The sequence below is a fragment of the Lithobates pipiens genome, unplaced genomic scaffold, assembly GCF_037356315.1.
Source record: "Lithobates pipiens isolate NorthernLeopardFrog02 unplaced genomic scaffold, aLitPip1_a1.2 Scaffold_8, whole genome shotgun sequence".
Lineage (NCBI taxonomy): Eukaryota > Metazoa > Chordata > Amphibia > Anura > Ranidae > Lithobates > Lithobates pipiens.
In genome coordinates, this window is record NW_027507903.1 from 178,346,831 (window position 1) to 178,364,451 (window position 17,621).

Sequence of the window (17,621 nt, forward strand, 5' to 3'; positions counted from 1 at the left end):
TCCTGAGGCGGTTACGGCACATTCCACGAGAAGTCTCTCTACTTCTTGGGCAGCTTCACGTCATGTGGCTCCTGAGGTTATCTGCAAGGCTGCCTCTTGGTCGTCCATTCATACATTTATGGCTCACTATTGTGTCGCCTCTGCCAGTTTATCTTCTGTTGATTTTGGTTTAAAGGTGCTGTCAGTGGACAGTGTTAAATAAACCTTGGTTCAGCATTTTTGCCCACCCGAGTGTGTTTGGCGAGTTATTTCCCACACGTTGCTGCCATGGAGTCTGTCAGGAAAACGGAAAATTCCTATCAAAATACTTACCGTAATTTTCCTTTCCTGATGGACTCCATGGCAGCAGGAGTTCCCTCCCAAAATGGCTGGAGTAGGCTAGTTATCGAACACGGCCATGGGCAGGGAGCAAAGATTTATGGGAGTAGTGTCCTATAGGGTAGTGGAGGCGGGACTTAACCCACACGTTGCTGCCATGGAGTCCATCAGGAAAGGAAAATTACGGTAAGTATTTTGATAGGAATTTTCAGTTTTTTTGCTTCAAGCGATTGAATAATGACAAAAAAAAAATTTTATTTTATTTTTTACACAAAGTTGTCACTAAATGATATATTGCTCACGCATGCCATGGGCATATGTGAAATGACACCCCAAAATAAATTCTGCTGCTTCTCCTGAGTACGGGGATACCACATGTGTGGGATTTTTTGGGAGCCTAGCCGCGTACGGGGCCCTGAAATCCAAGAACCGCCTTCAGGTTTTCTAAGGGCGTAAATATTTGACTTCACTCCTCACTACCTATTACAGTTTTGAAGGCCATAAAATGCCAAGATGGCACAAAACCCCCACAAATGACCCCATTTTAGAAAGTAGACACCCCAAGCTATTTGCTGAGAGGCATGTTGAGTCCATGGAATATTTTATATTTTGCCACAAGTTACGGGAATATTACAAACTTTTTTTTTTTTCCACAAAGTTGTCACTAAATGATATATTGCTCACGCATGCCATGGGCATATGTGAAATGATACCCCAAAATAAATTCTGCTGCTTCTCCTCAGTACGGGGATACCACATATGTGGGACTTTTTGGGAGTCTAGCCGCGTACGGGGCCCCGAAAACCAAGCACCGCCTTCAGGCTTTCTAAGGGCGTTACAGTTTTGAAGGCCATAAAATGCCAAGATGGCACAAACCCCCCCCCAAATGACCCCATTTTGGAAAGTAGACACCCCTAAATTTAGGGGTACACTAGTGAGACTAGGTAATAAATGGCGGGTGCCCTGAAACTATAAAAAAATAACTAACCAACCAGCGTCACCTGTAACAGTTATATGGTGATCACTGGTGAAAGGGTTAACTAGGGGGCAATCAGGGGGCTTTATGCGGTAGTATATGGGGGTCCCTGGCGCTATAAAAAGCTGCGGCGAACCTAAATACCTACCTGCCTAACTAGCGTCACCTGTGACACTAATACAGCGATCAGAAAAACGATCGCTTATTAGGCTGGGTTCACACTGGAGCGATGCGGGAACGACACGAATCCGCGGCGGGTTCCCGCATCGCATGCCTCCCGGCGGCAGTTCACACTGCCCTATGCGAACTGCTGGGAGTGTCAGTGAAATGTTAATGACACCCCCAGATCAGTTCTCATATCGCAGTGCGATCTGCAAACTCGGATCGCATGGTGTGAACACCCATGCGATCCGATTCCCGTGCGAGTTTGCGGCGGGTGCGGCGAATGGCTGAACTCGAATCGCAGAGATCGGATGTGATTTGCACTGCAGTGAGGTGCGAATCACATCCGTTCTCATAAACCGCTGCAATGTGAACCCAGCCTTAGTGACACTGGCGACGGGGGGTGATCACGGGGTTAAACCTTTATTGGGGGGGTTAGGGGGGTACATTAGAACTAAAGGGGGCTAACCCTAACTGCCCTAACAGTTATTACAGTTACAAATGACACCAATGAAAAAAAAAAAAAATGCATTGGTGTCACTGTGACTGGGGGGGCAGGGGTAATTGGGGGGGTGATCGGGGGGTAAAGGGGGGGTGTGAGTGTGCCTGGCATGTTCTACTGTGAAGTGTCGTGTTGGTGCAACTCACCGATCCTCTCTCCTCGGTGCCGGAACGAAAAATACCGACACGGAGGAGAGATTACATCACTTCCTCTCCTGTGTTTACATTACAGGAGAGGAAGTGATGTCACGAAGGATTTCCATTCGTCGGGAGCGATCGCGAGGGGGTGGCCATGAATGAATGGCCGCCCCCTCATCCCGGATCGCTCCCGAATGAATACCGACCGCCACAGGCACCGGGGGGGCCCGATCGGGCCCCCCACCCGCGGGAAGGCAGGGACGTACAGGTACGCCCATATGCCTGCCCGTGCCATTCTGTCGACGTACATCGTCGTGCGGCGGTCGGCAAGTGGTTAATAAGTAAAAAGAACAAACATAGTCAAAACATAGCCAAAGTTCAGAAACCGGAACGGATAGTCAGCCAAGCCAGGAATCAATGTAGTGGAACAGCAAGCAGGATCTGGAGCCAGAAGGGATGTCAGTAAAGCAAGTCTTGACCAGGATCGCCAGAGATCATTTCTGTGATGTGACCAAGGCAAGGCAGAGCTCCTCTGGACTGGACGGCTTAAATAGGCAGGACTGACGAGCAGGATATCATCAACAGCTGAGTAACTGTGGAGAGATAGGAGCTGGCAATTAGCTGACAGCTGAGCAGCCAGCTCAGAGAAGGAAGGGCTGAGCCCTGCCCTGACAGAGACATGCTTTGTGTCTTCTGCATTAAAGTTACTTAACTTTGCTTACTTTTTTATACTTTTTTTAGGATCCTGGAAAGCAATTGTACTTGCAATCAGCAAATCGCTGATGCCATGCAGGTCTCCTGCAGACTGTTAGTGTAAGCAATCTAACCGTACATTGTATGGCCAAGCAATTTCACACTGACAGAGCATGGCTAGTTCAATAAAAACTACAAGTTTACAGTTTTTTTCAATCTTGTGGGGTTAGTACAGCAATCTCCCCCACTGAGCTGTTGTGTTCTGACAGGGGGAAGGGCACTCCGATCAGTGCTCTCTGCTTTGGCTTAAAGAGCTGATTGGAAGTCAGTCAGATGCTGATTTTCCAGCATGCATGTGCAGCACCCTCTACCTTAGGTAGGTAGGTGCTAGAGATTGTACCTGTCAGTGCAGGTACATTTAGGCAGGCCTATGCTGTGAGCTAGGCCTGTTTGTTTTGATCTGGGGGCAGGGGAGTGGTTTAGTGCAGCAGCAGGTGACTGACATGTGTTCCAGCTCTTGGGCTCCTCCTCTGGTTTTCAGAAGGCTCTGGAAAAGAGTCAGGGCAGAGAGTTGGAGTGACATGGGGTGTATGTGGGAACCCTGACCAATTCCCAACTAGGACTAGCAGGAGGCAGGCCTCCTATATATACTCATGGTCAGCCTGCTGTGGGGGGTAGAAGAACTGAATGATGGAATGCTAGACTGTCATGGCCTGGGGGAACCCCCTTTCTGGGGGCCTGTACCTCAGGCCTGGAGCTCGGGAGCTGGGAGAGAGCATTTCTCGACACATGCATTGAGAGGTGTCCTGGAACAGGAGCAGGAAAGAGGACAGTTGGGAGCACTGCCAGGCAATGCATTCAGGAGGGATCCATGCCAGGGTCAGTGAGTGAAGAGCACAGTGGAAAGCTCTGGAAGAGACATGCCAGGATTTGGATGTGGAGCCAGAGGGAGAGGCTTTGGGGTTGTTGTGAAATAAAGTCATTGCAGCCAGGAGGGCTGGCAGAATTTGCATTGGACATGCTGGGATCAGTAGTCCACCAAGTGTCAGCGCATTAATTCTGCTCATCTAAAATGGTTGCTATCACAGAGGGGACTGCAAACCCCTGCCTGTAATGGACCATCAGGAAAACATTAGAACTTAGTCAGAGTGTGGCCTATCAATGTTCTAATGGTGACAATGGTGATATGATTTACATTTGGACATTAAAGTGAAGAAAGTGATCTCAAGTAGTGCGCTGGAGGAGATTTGCAGTATAATAGACTCTCAGATTTGGATTCAAACTACATTCATTTCCATTGCTAAAGATTCTGGGCATCCCATGTTCCTTTTTCCCATCCAAGTTTATTCCTCTAATAAAAACAACAAAAACAAGAGACTGTTCATTGTCTGGGAACGTGTGCCAAAATGGATGTCTGACCAGCAGGGTGAAATGCGTGGATGCTAGAACACGTAGTGACCCCACGACGGCACCGCAACACATGTCCGACAGACCGACATACACACAGGCCGAATGTCGGACGTTTTTTTTAACCGCCCATTTTCTCCTGACATTTGGCCCATGTCTGAGGGGCTTAAGGCCCCTAACTCACATTCTAAGACAGGAGCCAATTAACCAATCAGCATGTCTTTGGAGTGTGGGAGGAACCCCACACAAGCAGAGACAGAACATGCAAACACCATACGGTAATGCCATGGTTGGGATTTGAACTGATGACCCTAGTGCTGCTAGGCAGTAGAGATGGGCTTGAACGTGTTCGAAATCCCATACGCCCGATTGCACCAGGAAGCCGACACTGCACAGGGCTAATCACAGGCAGTGAGACATTTCCCTGTCTGTGCAGCTTGCGAACCGAGAAATGTCTCACTGCCTGTGATTAGCACTGGGCAGTGTTGGCTTCCTGGTGCGATTGGGCATGTGGGATTTCGAACACGCATGAGTCCATCTCTACTAGACAGGAGGGCTAACCACTTAGCCACTGTGCTGCCCACTTCCTTTCTATTTGTGTATAAAGGTAATGCCACTGTATTTAATTTATTATAAAAAAAAAAAAAGCATCTGAAAACCTATTTAATCATCACTGTTCAGCAGCCACATGTTTCTAGTACTCTGCTGACGCATTCTCTATCTCTATAGCAGCAAAGGCCATCTGGAATATGAATCTTTGCACAGTGCTGATTGTACAGTGCCAGTCACATGACAATTTCAGAAAAGAGAATCAAAATAAATAGTTAATAGCAACAACATGTTTTAAAGGTTATTATAAATCTATATTTTATGTTTATTGCTTTTTTCCCAATAACATGGCGTAGACAGAGTTTACAGAGGCTGTGTCACACCACTCCAGCCTTTGACTATGTTGTGTATGTGCTGAGACTAAAGCTGACCATACTCTATACAATTTTCTTATTCAATTTCCTTTAGATTTACCTTCAACTGTGTAGTACAAGGGCCTGCCTGATTGCACACAAACTGAAAGTGTATAGATTTGACCTCATATTATATGGTTTTGGTAAATCTAAAGAAAATCTATAGAAGAAAATTGTATAATGTATGGTCAGCCTAATACTGGGTAGACACACCTGAAGCTGGGTCTGAAAATCGTCCAGGTTAGCAAGAGCTGTCTGACTTTCGTAAAGTGTGTACAGCAGTCTGTCCGACAAGCTGGTCTAAAAACAGGCTTTTGTTGAAGGGAGAAGCACTGATCAGTGTGTTCTGATGGTGGTGGTGGTGGGGGGTCAGTATGTTCTGGAAGAGGAGGAGATTGCCACACTAACATTGTGTGTATTGGTGCAGCACTCTGTCACTTGATTGAATGGAAAAAATCTGACAGTGTATACCGGGCTTAACAGGGAGGTGAAGCCTCCATAAATCACCATTTTCTACACATAATAAAAAATGTCAGTCCTTTGGAACCCAGAATGCATGGTGGGGAATGCTCTTCCCTGCTATGGGTGAAAAGACATAGTACTCGATCCATGCTATCAGAAAGAAGTACAATTAAGGCTATCATGTGACCACAAAATAAACCTACTGTAAGATTGGGGTGATCAGACTCAAGCGGTAGGTGCGTTTTTCAGTGAGTACGCCAGTCCAAAACTGCATTTTAAGTGCGTGGTAGCCCACTTTTATTTAAAGAAGGAAAGTTCCCTTATATATCAGTTGCCCACGCAGGGGATTCTTCCACATAACATGAATTAAAGAAAATACCAAGCCACCTGGCTTACGTGTTGACAGCACGGCTGCTCTTCTTACCAGTCCTTTGACTATGTCATTCAGCTATCTCGGAACACTTGGCTCTCCAGCCTTCAGTTGCAGTGCCCTGCTGCATGGCCCACCTCTGGCCTAAGAATTTGGGTTCTCCTGACACCCCTGATAGGAGCTGACATGACTCCTGGGACTGAGACCTGATACCTCGCGACTTCTGGCCGGGCCCTCTGACCCATCAATGAGACCTCTGTCTAGTAGCTTCTGGCTGGGGCCCCCTAACCCCGGGTGAGACCGTCTCTAAACTGGAAGCTGTCTCCAAAATGAGAGCTTTGAGCAATTCTCAGACCTGACTATATAATGACCCTGCACACCTGTGTAGTGAGCCAGGTTGGAGGCCTCTAGAAAAACCTGGACCCAGGATTGAATGTTCTGATTCAGAACTACAGAATCTGGAGAGATGCTAGTTCTGAACCTTGCATTAACCTTTAATGAGACTCCTGGGTCACCTTTTCCTATAAACTTATAGTGACAGAGCCTCTCTCTGTCTCACTACAAAAAAAAGGCACTTTATTATTTTTAAAGAATACATGTAATTTTTATATAAGCACACTATTTGCTATGTTAACCTAGTGAAACAAGTAAAAACTTTACTGTGAGTTTACCTAAAAGGAACCAGAAATTTCCCCACTTAATTAGTAAAAAAATGGAATTCTGGCATTCTAAAACAGAGAGTATTTGCTTGTCTCACTTCCATCACAGATCTAAAAAGTAAGAGATTTATTCCTAATTCTAGAATAATGGGCAGGGCCATGCAAATACTTTCATTATGCCCCTATGGCCAAATGTACATCCAGATTTATAGCCAGCCTTTTTTCTAATAGGGGCATAAAGAAATAATTTGCATGGCCCCACCCATTATCTTAAAATGAGGAATATTTTCTTTATTTTTTGGATTTGTGCTGTAGGTGAGACAAGCATGTATCTTATGTTTTAGAAAGGCTTTGCTGTGTTTCCCACTAATTAATTGAGGAGCTGGTTGGCTCATTTTAGCCCACCTCACTGTATAGTTGTTCTTTTGGGTCAGTCCACAAACCCTACTCCATAGAACCTAGATTTCCAAATACTGTATTGATGATGGGCAACTAACCTGAAATAGCCATACACACTTTTAAATAAATGGCTCTATATTTTAGGCTGTATCTGTACAATGTAGTCCTGGATGTATATCGACCACGGGAGCATAAATAAATGATTTGCATGGCTCCACCCACTATCCTAAAATGGTTTTAAAAATCCTTATTGTTTAGATTTGTAATGGAAGTTAGACAAGCAAATATCTTCTGTTTTAAGAAAGCCCTATTGTGGTTCTTAAATAATCATCACATCCTCCATTCAGAACAGGTTTGACATAAACTTGGTGACCACTTGCCAAACTGCAAATATTGTGGCTGAAAATCAATACATACACCATACAGACACGGTCAAAGGTTCTACTCAACTAAAGCTTAGAATGGAGAAAATGCATAATCCTCCTGAACCGGCCAGGATTCGAACCCTGTAGTGACTGCGACCATACAATAATTGAACTTACTAAATGTGGTGGCTGCTGCATCACAGAAACTGCTGAGCTTCATGGGATTTTCAAATGGCACAGTCTCCAGAGTTTACCAATAACAGTGAAGAAGGAAAAAAAAAAACAGTCACTTGCATTTCTGTGGACAAAAACAACTTGCAAATAAGAGAGGTCACAAAAAGAATGACTAGGCTTGTTTGTGCTGAAAGGTAGTGATCTCTGAACGATCAGAATGTCAAACCAGTGCTGTACCGCAATTTAGCTAAGGACCCAAGAGTGATGCTAGATTTGGCACAGGATCACCAAAACTGAACATTTTAATATTGGAAAAGCAGTGCTTGGTCAGACAAATCTCTAACTGCCAGCTGTGACGTGCATATAGTGGGTCATAACATGACAATTACACAGGATGAACCCTCCTACACTTACCTTGCATTGATTCTTATCTCTCATCTCCAGTCCCAGTGTTACATGGCCTGTCTGCAGCTCAAAGTGGGACCTGTATGGGGGCAGTGTATCTGTTAAGCCAGCCATAGATGGATCTGAATTCGATCAGTGCTGCAGGGACTTCTGTACAACCAGCCTATCCATTTTTTTTCACTTAATCAGTGCTGTTGGCTTTAGGTGGCAACACTGATCATTGTATTCTGACATCGAGAAATACATTAGCTATGGCCTGCCTTAGGCTGCCTGTGTCTGAGCAGCCAGTCAGTAACACTGTCCTGAACTGCAGTAAAAAGTTGGGAATGGAATTGGATTTTGCCCTGTGTCATGTAACTGTATGAGGGTGGGTAATTTTGGCACCTTAAGTTAAATTGAGTAAGGAACATTGGAAACGTGCTAGGGGCAGAAATGGATTTGGGAGTACCCAGTTCATTGGCCACTGAGTGTAGAGAAGTGATCCACATAGAACAAAATTTTACCTGGATAGGTCTGATTTGTCTATCACACTGGTCTGGCAACCCACTAGAGAATCTGCTGGTCCATTAATAATTTTTCCTTTTGTAGCACTGACCCCCGAAGGAGGGGCTGGTTTTGCTGGGCTACCTTCTGCACCTCATTGTTCTTGTCTAGGGGTTCTTGAGGTTGATGGCCCAATAACTGCAGAGACCGACACTTGAATACCTTTTGAGGAATTTTTTTTTTCACAAAAACATTAAACAAAACGTTGGGAATAGAGAGTATGGGTAGGAAAGCTCAGGCATTTGTTTGGAAAACTGCTGACACTTGAGATGTCTCTCTCTATATGATACAGGGAATAGCCACTTGCAACTGGATACTTCAACTGTTGGATAAATCCTGGTTTAAGGATTTAGCAGCCAACAAGTGATTCAAACTTAGCAAAGTCTCTGCCACAGACTTGGTTGTAAAACTTTAGAGGCTTAGAGCTCAGCTTAGATCTCAACTTCCAGGCTCTTCCCGAGCAGCCAGCCTCGTGCATGGCCCTCTTCTGAAGAGTCTTCCCCCACTTGCGTTTTGGGTTGCTGGGCCTCTCCAAACCCCCGAAACGGCACTGGACCACCTTGAAATCCTCCTTCCAGTTACTGCGCCTCGGACTAGTCAGTCTCGAGACTTGGAAATGGATGGATCCGCACCCCAGGCCATGAGGGCCTCTGGGGGCTGGTCAGGAGGACCAAGACCATGGAGTCAGAACATACTTCTGGACCGGAACACAGAACCACGTGACTTCAGCACCTTAAGTACCCTCTCCCGGAATACACAGTGAGACAACGCACCCACTGATTGACTCAGAGAGAGAGATTGGTACCCAATGCATCCAACCAGACTGCGTTCCAATGCCTGTCAGAGATGATGCATGCACCTATGACCAGGCAGAACATAGTACAGTCCAGCCAAACTGATGCCAGAATCACAATTCAGTGAAATTAACCCCAAGACCAAACTATAGACTTAGGAAAAAACTAAATTTACAAACATAGCGCGTACTCTTCAGGAGTACCGGCGCTACACTTTTTTGGTTGTGTTTTGCAATAAAACTATTAAGGCATGCCTGCTTGTGGAATGATTAAAATATAGAATGGAGAAAGGCATTTATATTATGACTAATCAAGCTGCAGTTTCCTATTACCAGTTCTATTCATCATTATTTTACTATACACATCAACAAAAAATTCATGAAGACATCTGTAGATCAATGCTTGTGATGTGTTGTGGTACTAGAGGGTTTTTTGCTGCAGCACAGGTGACACTGGACACAAATCAGACACATAAAGTGTTAGATAACTTTTACTGAACTTTAGTAGCTTGAAATCATTTCAACTAAAGCAGATAGGAAACAATGGGAGCTTTGTAAAGTGACTTTGTCAGCTCAGTGTCTAATAAAGCACCAGATAATGGTATTCTACTTGGAGGAATCTCCTGCTGCTGACCTTTGTAGACCCTTGAAAAGAAGCAGTACATATAGCCAAAGTATAAAGTTTGGTATTGAAATATAAACGGATTGGTACACTAAACAGTAAATACTGCTATGTAAAATGTACTTCCCATGTTTCTGAAAGAGGCATTTAATATTAGTCCTACATGGTTCGCTATACTCACAAGTCTCCACACTTTGCACACCTGTGAATGTCTTCTATTTGGGTAGCCCCTTGTCTGTTGCTCCACAACAAAGCTGGTAACCATTAATGTAGACCTTGGATGCACATTTTGTCTCACACTATCTCAGTTGCTGCCTGTAGGGTTAGAGTCCTAACTTTATAGAAAGTCCCATTATATGTCATCACTCTCTGCTTCCTACTGGTGCTGATCTCTTCTGTCAGCCCAGGGTAATGAACATGCTGACTGTCATCGTCCCATGCTCAGCCACACTCATGCCAAGCTCTTCCACAGAAGTCCCTTATGCAAAGGACAGCCAGCACAGATTTCTTTGTGCCTTGCATAACTGTAAGCCACATATGATTTCAAAGAGGATCTGTCACACCTGTGAACATTTATTACTTTGGAGCAGGAGCCTCCAAACTTCCTAAACCAAGGCCATAGTAGCAATAGGGTTATTCGGATTTGTCAGGGCTAGGCTCAGCTCTTCCTTCTCAATGCTGGCTGCTCAGCTGTCGGCTAATTGCCAGCTCCTATCTTTCCACAATGACTCACCTGTTGATGATATCCTGCTCATCAGTCCTGCCTACTTAAGCCATCCAGTCCAGATGATCTCTGCCTTCGCCTTGGTCACATCTCTAGAGACGCTGTCCTATGTTCCTGCTAAAGACTTGCTTGGCTGACATTCCTTCTGGCTCCAGATCCTGCTTGCTGTTCTACTACGCTCATCTCTGGCTCCCTGACGTTTTGGCTTGTCTCTCCGTTCCTATTCCTGAACTTTGGCTATGTTTTGACTACGTTTACTCTGTTTACCTTTTTATATTATTATTAAACAAGTGTGATTTAACTGTATTTCTGTCTCAGTTGGATGCATGGTTTCTGACAGGATTATAGCGGTGCCAAGGAGAAAATAACAAGGATTTTTTTTTTTTTAATATAAAGCTGCGTACACATGGGCAGACTGTATGGCCTACTTAGTCCGTCATACAATCCGACGGACAGTCCGTCATACTTTCGAATGAACGGACTTGACCACACACGGATGCACAAACAGTCCATCGAAAGCTTGCGCGATGTACAGCACGTACGACGGGACTAGAAATAGGAATTCCAATACACAGCAATGCACCCTTCCGCCGTGTAAATCCTTTCTGAGCATGCGCCATCCTTAGTCCGTCAAACTAGCCTACTGACAAGCGGATTGTCCGCTGAAACCAAAGTATGACGGACAGAATTTCGAAAAATCCGAAATACTTAGTACGCCAGACTGCACGCTGAAAAAGTCCGCTGAAGCCCACACACGAGCGGACTGTCTGCTGAAATGTGTTTCAACGGACTAAGTAGGCCATACAGTCCGCCCGTGTGTACGCGGCATTACATTTTATTACATAGAGCAGCAAAATACATAGACGGTTCAATAAAATATATGAGCAGAGTATTGTACAAACTATTGTTTACTGGTCATTAGTATACATAAGGTGGTCAATATTGGATGTCATATCCCAACATGTTTCGCTAACTTTGGCTTCCACATGGGACTTTTATGGACCACCATTTTCCAAGTAACTCAATCAATTATTGTACATACACAAACAATAGAAAAAACGAAATAACATAGAGTAATACATCAAATATCATGGTTCAAACATGCCCTCCCTCCCCACCACGCTCACCAAGGGAGCACAAAGGAATTCCAACAAACCAATCTGCAATAAACAGAGGGGGAGGCTCTGTGTGACCACCGGGGGTATACGGGGACCAGCTTACAAAAAAGAAAAGGCAAATAGTATCCAAAATCTATGATTGGGCAAAAACCTAATATGCAAGTTTACTCTTCCTAATGGGCTTTACACACAATCCGAAAATCGAACGACAGATTGTTTGTTTGTTTATTTTGCATGCAAATCGCATATCAAAAATGGAGAGGTTACGAAGTTACAAAAATTCTGTAAGTTGTAGTGTATCTGTATTGTATTTTCGAATGACAACTGTACTGATTAAACTAAAATCGTCCAATCAGGTATCATAGATGAAAAAGTGTGTTTGTCCAATCGGATAATATCGGATAAAGTGTTGTGATCGGCTCTCGAAAGCTCTGTACTAACGAATATCATACGATCGATTCGAAAGCGGTATTTTTCATCCGATTTTGGGATCGTGTGTATAGGCCATTAGACTTTAGGGGGGCTGGGCTATAGGCAGCAAGAGTAGAAAATACCCTGGTGTCATTGCGAGTAGACAGTGTTTTAGGCTGGTGGTCAGTAGGAGTAAATAAATTACATAGCACCTGTGGTCAGTAGGAAGAGGAGCAGTGCCCCAATATTGATATTAGTGAGAAGAATAATGCTCAATCATTTATATCTGTGGGAGGAAATATATCTCATCGTTGTTTTTGGTTGGAGGAATAGTTCCCCATCATTGGTGTTAGTGGGAGGTATAGTTCCACATATCAGTGGGAGAGAAAGTGCCCCAAGGGCCGCATGAAGGCAAGCAACTGGCCCCATCTGGCCCATGGGCTGCAGTTTGGAGACCACTGGTTTAAAGTATGAGTTAACATAACACCAAAAGTCTCAGCAACATAAACCATTCTTTCAAATATACAAATAGTTATATACATGGCCAGATTTAACTTTGATCCATAGACACATAGAATATTAGGGCACAAGTTCTAACGAATCACATTCAATCAAATGTTGAAAATAAATACCAGGAAATCTATAATTTTTTCAGTTTTTGTTGTTTGTTTTTAGAGTTTTATTATAAAAAGGATACATGTAAAATTGAATCTAATTAGCATTTTTTTAATATATACATCTTTTTAGTCCTAGATAAAGTAGGGAAAGGTTAGAGCACCAGTGTACTTTTATTGCTTACTGGGTCTCTTGGAAAGAGATTTCCTCTTACTTCCTTTGACAGTGACAATAGTTCAACCAGACAGGAAGTGAGGGAAAATATGAAACCGGGACACAGACAGTAAAACAAAATCTGACGGAGGTTCTAGGCTTTCCTTACTCTACTAAAAAAAAAAAAAACACTTTTATTTATGACTTTGCTATTACCTGCCTGGTGAAATCATTGTCATTGGGACAGAAAGTGAGCCAACATTTCACTAAAGCTGGCCATACACAATTATTATTTTTATTTTTTTTAACGTTCAGCCTACAAATCTTTCATTGCAGCTATTGTATTCTAATTGCTGACATCAACAGTTGTCAGAATACCTGATCTGCTGACAATTTTCAGTCTAAGGCCGCGTACACACGGGCGGACTGTATGGCCTACTTAGTCCGCCGAAACACATTTCAGCGGACAGTCCGCTCGTGTGTGGGCTTCAGCGGACTTTTTCAGCGTGCAGTCTGGCGTACTGAGTATTTCGGAATTTCCGTAATACTGTCCGTCATACTTTGGTTTCAGCGGACAATCCGCTCGTGAGTAGGCTAGTTCGACGGACTTAGAATGGCGCATGCTCAGAAAGGATTTACACGGCGGAAGATTGCATTGCTGTGTATTGGACTTCCTATTTCTAGTCCCGTCGTACGTGCTGTACACGTCACCGCGCAAGCTTTCGACGGACTGTTTGGCTATCCAAGTGTGGTCAAGTCCGTTCATTCGAAAGTATGACGGACTGTCCGTCGGATTGTATGACGGACTAAGTAGGCCATACAATCCACCCGTGTGTACGCGGCTTCAGAATATAGGACGGAAGGGTGATGACCAGGCCATCCATACAGAAAAATTTGTGTAATATATGGCCAGCAGGACAGAGCCCCAGATAATAGTAAAAACACAGCAGGGAGTTTAACACTTTTCAACTCTATCCAAATGTAAACAGAAATGTTTTGGATGGAAAGAAACCTTAATAAGTTTGGGCAACACTATTGTAGTAGCTAGTCTGACCTGTCCCCAATGGCTAATCTACAAATCTCTATATTTAAAGCCAAACTCTGGGTAAGTTTTAAAACTACCATTAAAGTGGGTACTGCCACCACTTTGCAAGGATTAAATACTTGTTTTTGTCCGGGGCACCAGTAAAAATCAGTTTTACATATCTTATCTCTTGGTTCAAGAGGTTTCCTCCTCTTTGTGCCACCAGTAAACTGAAGTTGCTTTTCTTTTGTGCCCAATCAATCACAGGAATTCTTACATGATCACTTACAATGTAGGACCAGCAATCCTACATTGTAAGTAAGGACACTGAGGGCCCAACCACAGCCTGGGGGAGCAAGAGATAAGATGAGTAGAACTGCTTTTTATGGTTACTATAGACAAAAATTAGTGCTTTAAATAGGAAGTAGACTTCCTTTTCTGACTTTTACATATAGGTAAGCACAACTTTTTGAGATGAGAATGAGGGACACCTATCAGAAAAAGTATGTAGGCATAGGACACACCCCTGGCCATGCCCCCTTAAAGGAGAATTGCACAAAAAACAAGATTGGTTAAACACACACGTGCTTTTTTTAACCACCACTGTTCCTTTATATTGGCTTTTGGAATTTACAAATGCAGCAATTTAGAAATCAGTTGAAAGGTTTAGTGCTGGAAAACACTTTCTGATAGATAAAAAGTGCATTTTATATACAGCTATATAGATTAGACCAAAATGAGGGACAAATGAGTAGGAAAGAGGAACAGAGGGACATTGCACCAAATCAGGGACAGTCCCTCAAAATCAGGGACAGATGGGAGCTATGCTATAATAAGGCTTACCTATAGGTAGTATAATATCTCCTAAACCTGCTCTGTTTAGAAGATATTTACATTACATGCAGCCAGTGAAATCGCTGGCGCATGCACTCTGAAGGAATGGCCACATGTGCCATTTCTACAGAACTCTGTGCCGTGAATGGCGGCTCCAGCGTGCATACGCGGGAATGACGTCATTGTGGCTCCGGCCAATAACAGAGCCAGAGTCTGTGAACCTGGAAGCAAGAAGGGGGAAAGACAGGCAATGCATACTAGCACATTATGACTTTACCTTGAGGGGAAAACAAAACAAAAACTTACAGCGGTATAAAACTGCTTTAAGCCGGGATTTCAGTCCATATATGGGAAGAGAGGTTATACAGAAATCAGCCTACAGATCGATTTCTGTACAACCACCTTGTCAGATTTTCCCTGCTCAATGAGTGGTCAGTGTATTCTGATGGTGGGAAAACCTCCCCCTTGCTGATTAAACAAAAAATAATGGATCCAACTATGGGCTGCTTTGCCTTTGCAGTGTGGGGGAGGGTCATTTTGAAATTCAGCATAGTTCATCCCTAAAAAAAATAACAAAATCATGGAAAAGCAAAAATGTAGAAATGTGAAAGTCACAAAAAAAACGACCTTCGTGTAGCCACTAAGATATCTCAAAGTATGTGCTTACTGAAAATACACCATACTTTACATTTAAAAACGACTGCAACAAGGTGGTTTGGTGTAATATAAAAATTAAGATTTTTGTTTAATGAAATGTGAACTTTTACAGAGATTGTCTCACATAGTCCTTGTGAGACTACAAGGAATGTGGCACCAAACATCACATATATAAAATAGTCTGGCTTTCTCAGGTGGGGGCAGGGAGCATGCAAGGGAACATTAACATAGTTCTGTGGAACTAAAGTGCTCACAAACATGAGGTGTAAGTGCACTGAAAAATAATTCTTTAGGACAATCTATGCGTATCAGCCAAGGTGCATTGACAATGTACAGATACCGCTGATACAATTTCAGGGGAACAGTAATGATAAGTTAGGAAAGTTCCGGCAGGTCAGTGAATTCTTTACCCGAAAATAGTTGGTTGGGAGTAATGCCCCATACACACGGTGGGAAATTCCAACAGAAAAAGTCAGATTGTGTGTGGGCTCTAGTGGACTTTTTCTGTCGGAATTTCCGACAGAAAAAGTTTGAGAGCTGGATCTAAAATTTTCCGACAACAAATTCTGATCGGACTTTTTCTGATCGTGTGTAGAGAATTCCGATGCACAAAGTGGCACACACGCTCAGAAAAAATTTGAAGACGAAAGCTATTGGCTACTGACCTCTATGTAGTCCCGTTGTACGTTTTGTACGTCACCTTGTTTCCGAACGATCGGATTTTCTGACAACTTTGTGCGAACATGTGTTTGCAAGACAAGTTTTGGCCAAAATCTGTCTGAAAAAATCTGACGGATTTTGTGGTCAGAATGTCCGACTGTGTGTATGGGGCATTATACTTATCTTATGAATATGAGCGCCAGTTTACATTCTTTACAATAGCTGCTCACCTTTATTCTGGTTAAATTTGCATTCAACTATTTTCTCTCAGGTATGTATGTTATGCTTATCTAAATTAACTAGAAGTTGTTTTTTGCAGCCATTTGTTTTTTTATTATTGATATTATTATTATAAGCATTTGTATGATTTAGGGAATACTCATTTAGGGATTTATATGGTACCAAAACGTTTGCACAGCACTTTAACATATAAAGGGAGACGGTACAGTCAGAATACAAGAGGAGGGGGTTAAGCCCCATACACACTTTTAGATTTCCTGCAGATTTTTGTCTTCAGATTTACCAAACCCATATAATATAAGGTCAAATCTTAAAGTGGATGTAAACCCAAAAATGTATTTATTTATTTATTATGTCATAATGTAGAGTATAAGATTTCCTATCATTTGAGCCCAGTCTTGCCACAAATAGTTATTCCAGCTCTGAGCAATCCTCTTTTATTGTTCAGTGAGCTAAATCTTGACAAACAGAGAAAAACTTTGTCAAATCCCCCCCCCCTTGCTGTGAGTGACAGGTCATTTACATATTTTGTGCACTAGCCTAAGAGACATGCATTATTTTTTAATTCCCTCCCACTCCTTTCTTCTGCTGCTCTGCAAGGATTGGATGTTCCACACCTCAGCATGATTGGGCATGCTGAAGTCATGTGGTTACTTTCCTGTCTTTTCACTGGATGTTAGAGATCATAGCAGAAGTTCAGTGTAAGAAATACACAGAGGAGAATATGCATATTGACAAGGGGAGTGTAGAGGTGGGTGGGGAGTCTACTGAGTTCCAGACAACAGACCCACCCACCCACAGAATCTACAGTTTTTTGGGTCTCATAGCAGACAGAGGGGAGACATTTGACAGGTAAAGATACATGCAGGAGGCATGTATATCCTTATAGATAACCGCTATGGCAGTAGTTTAGAAAGGGTGACATTGGGTTTACATCCACTTTAAGAGTTTCAGTTTGTATGCAATCAGGCAGGCCCTTGTACTTCATGGTTTTGGTAAATCTGAAGACAATATAGAAAATATACCAAATCAAATCATTATTCAGCCCAAAAAATAAAATAAAAGCCTCATGCATGTGTCCTGCTTTTTAATATAGGGGGTCAACAATGCCAAGAGTTGGTGAAAGCAGGGGTCCGTCATCCGGAGATAATTCTGAGAATCATTATTCTCCTGGAGCTTCCGCAGCAAAGGCATATGACTTAATTGGTCATGATTAAAAAAGCAACCAATTTGTGG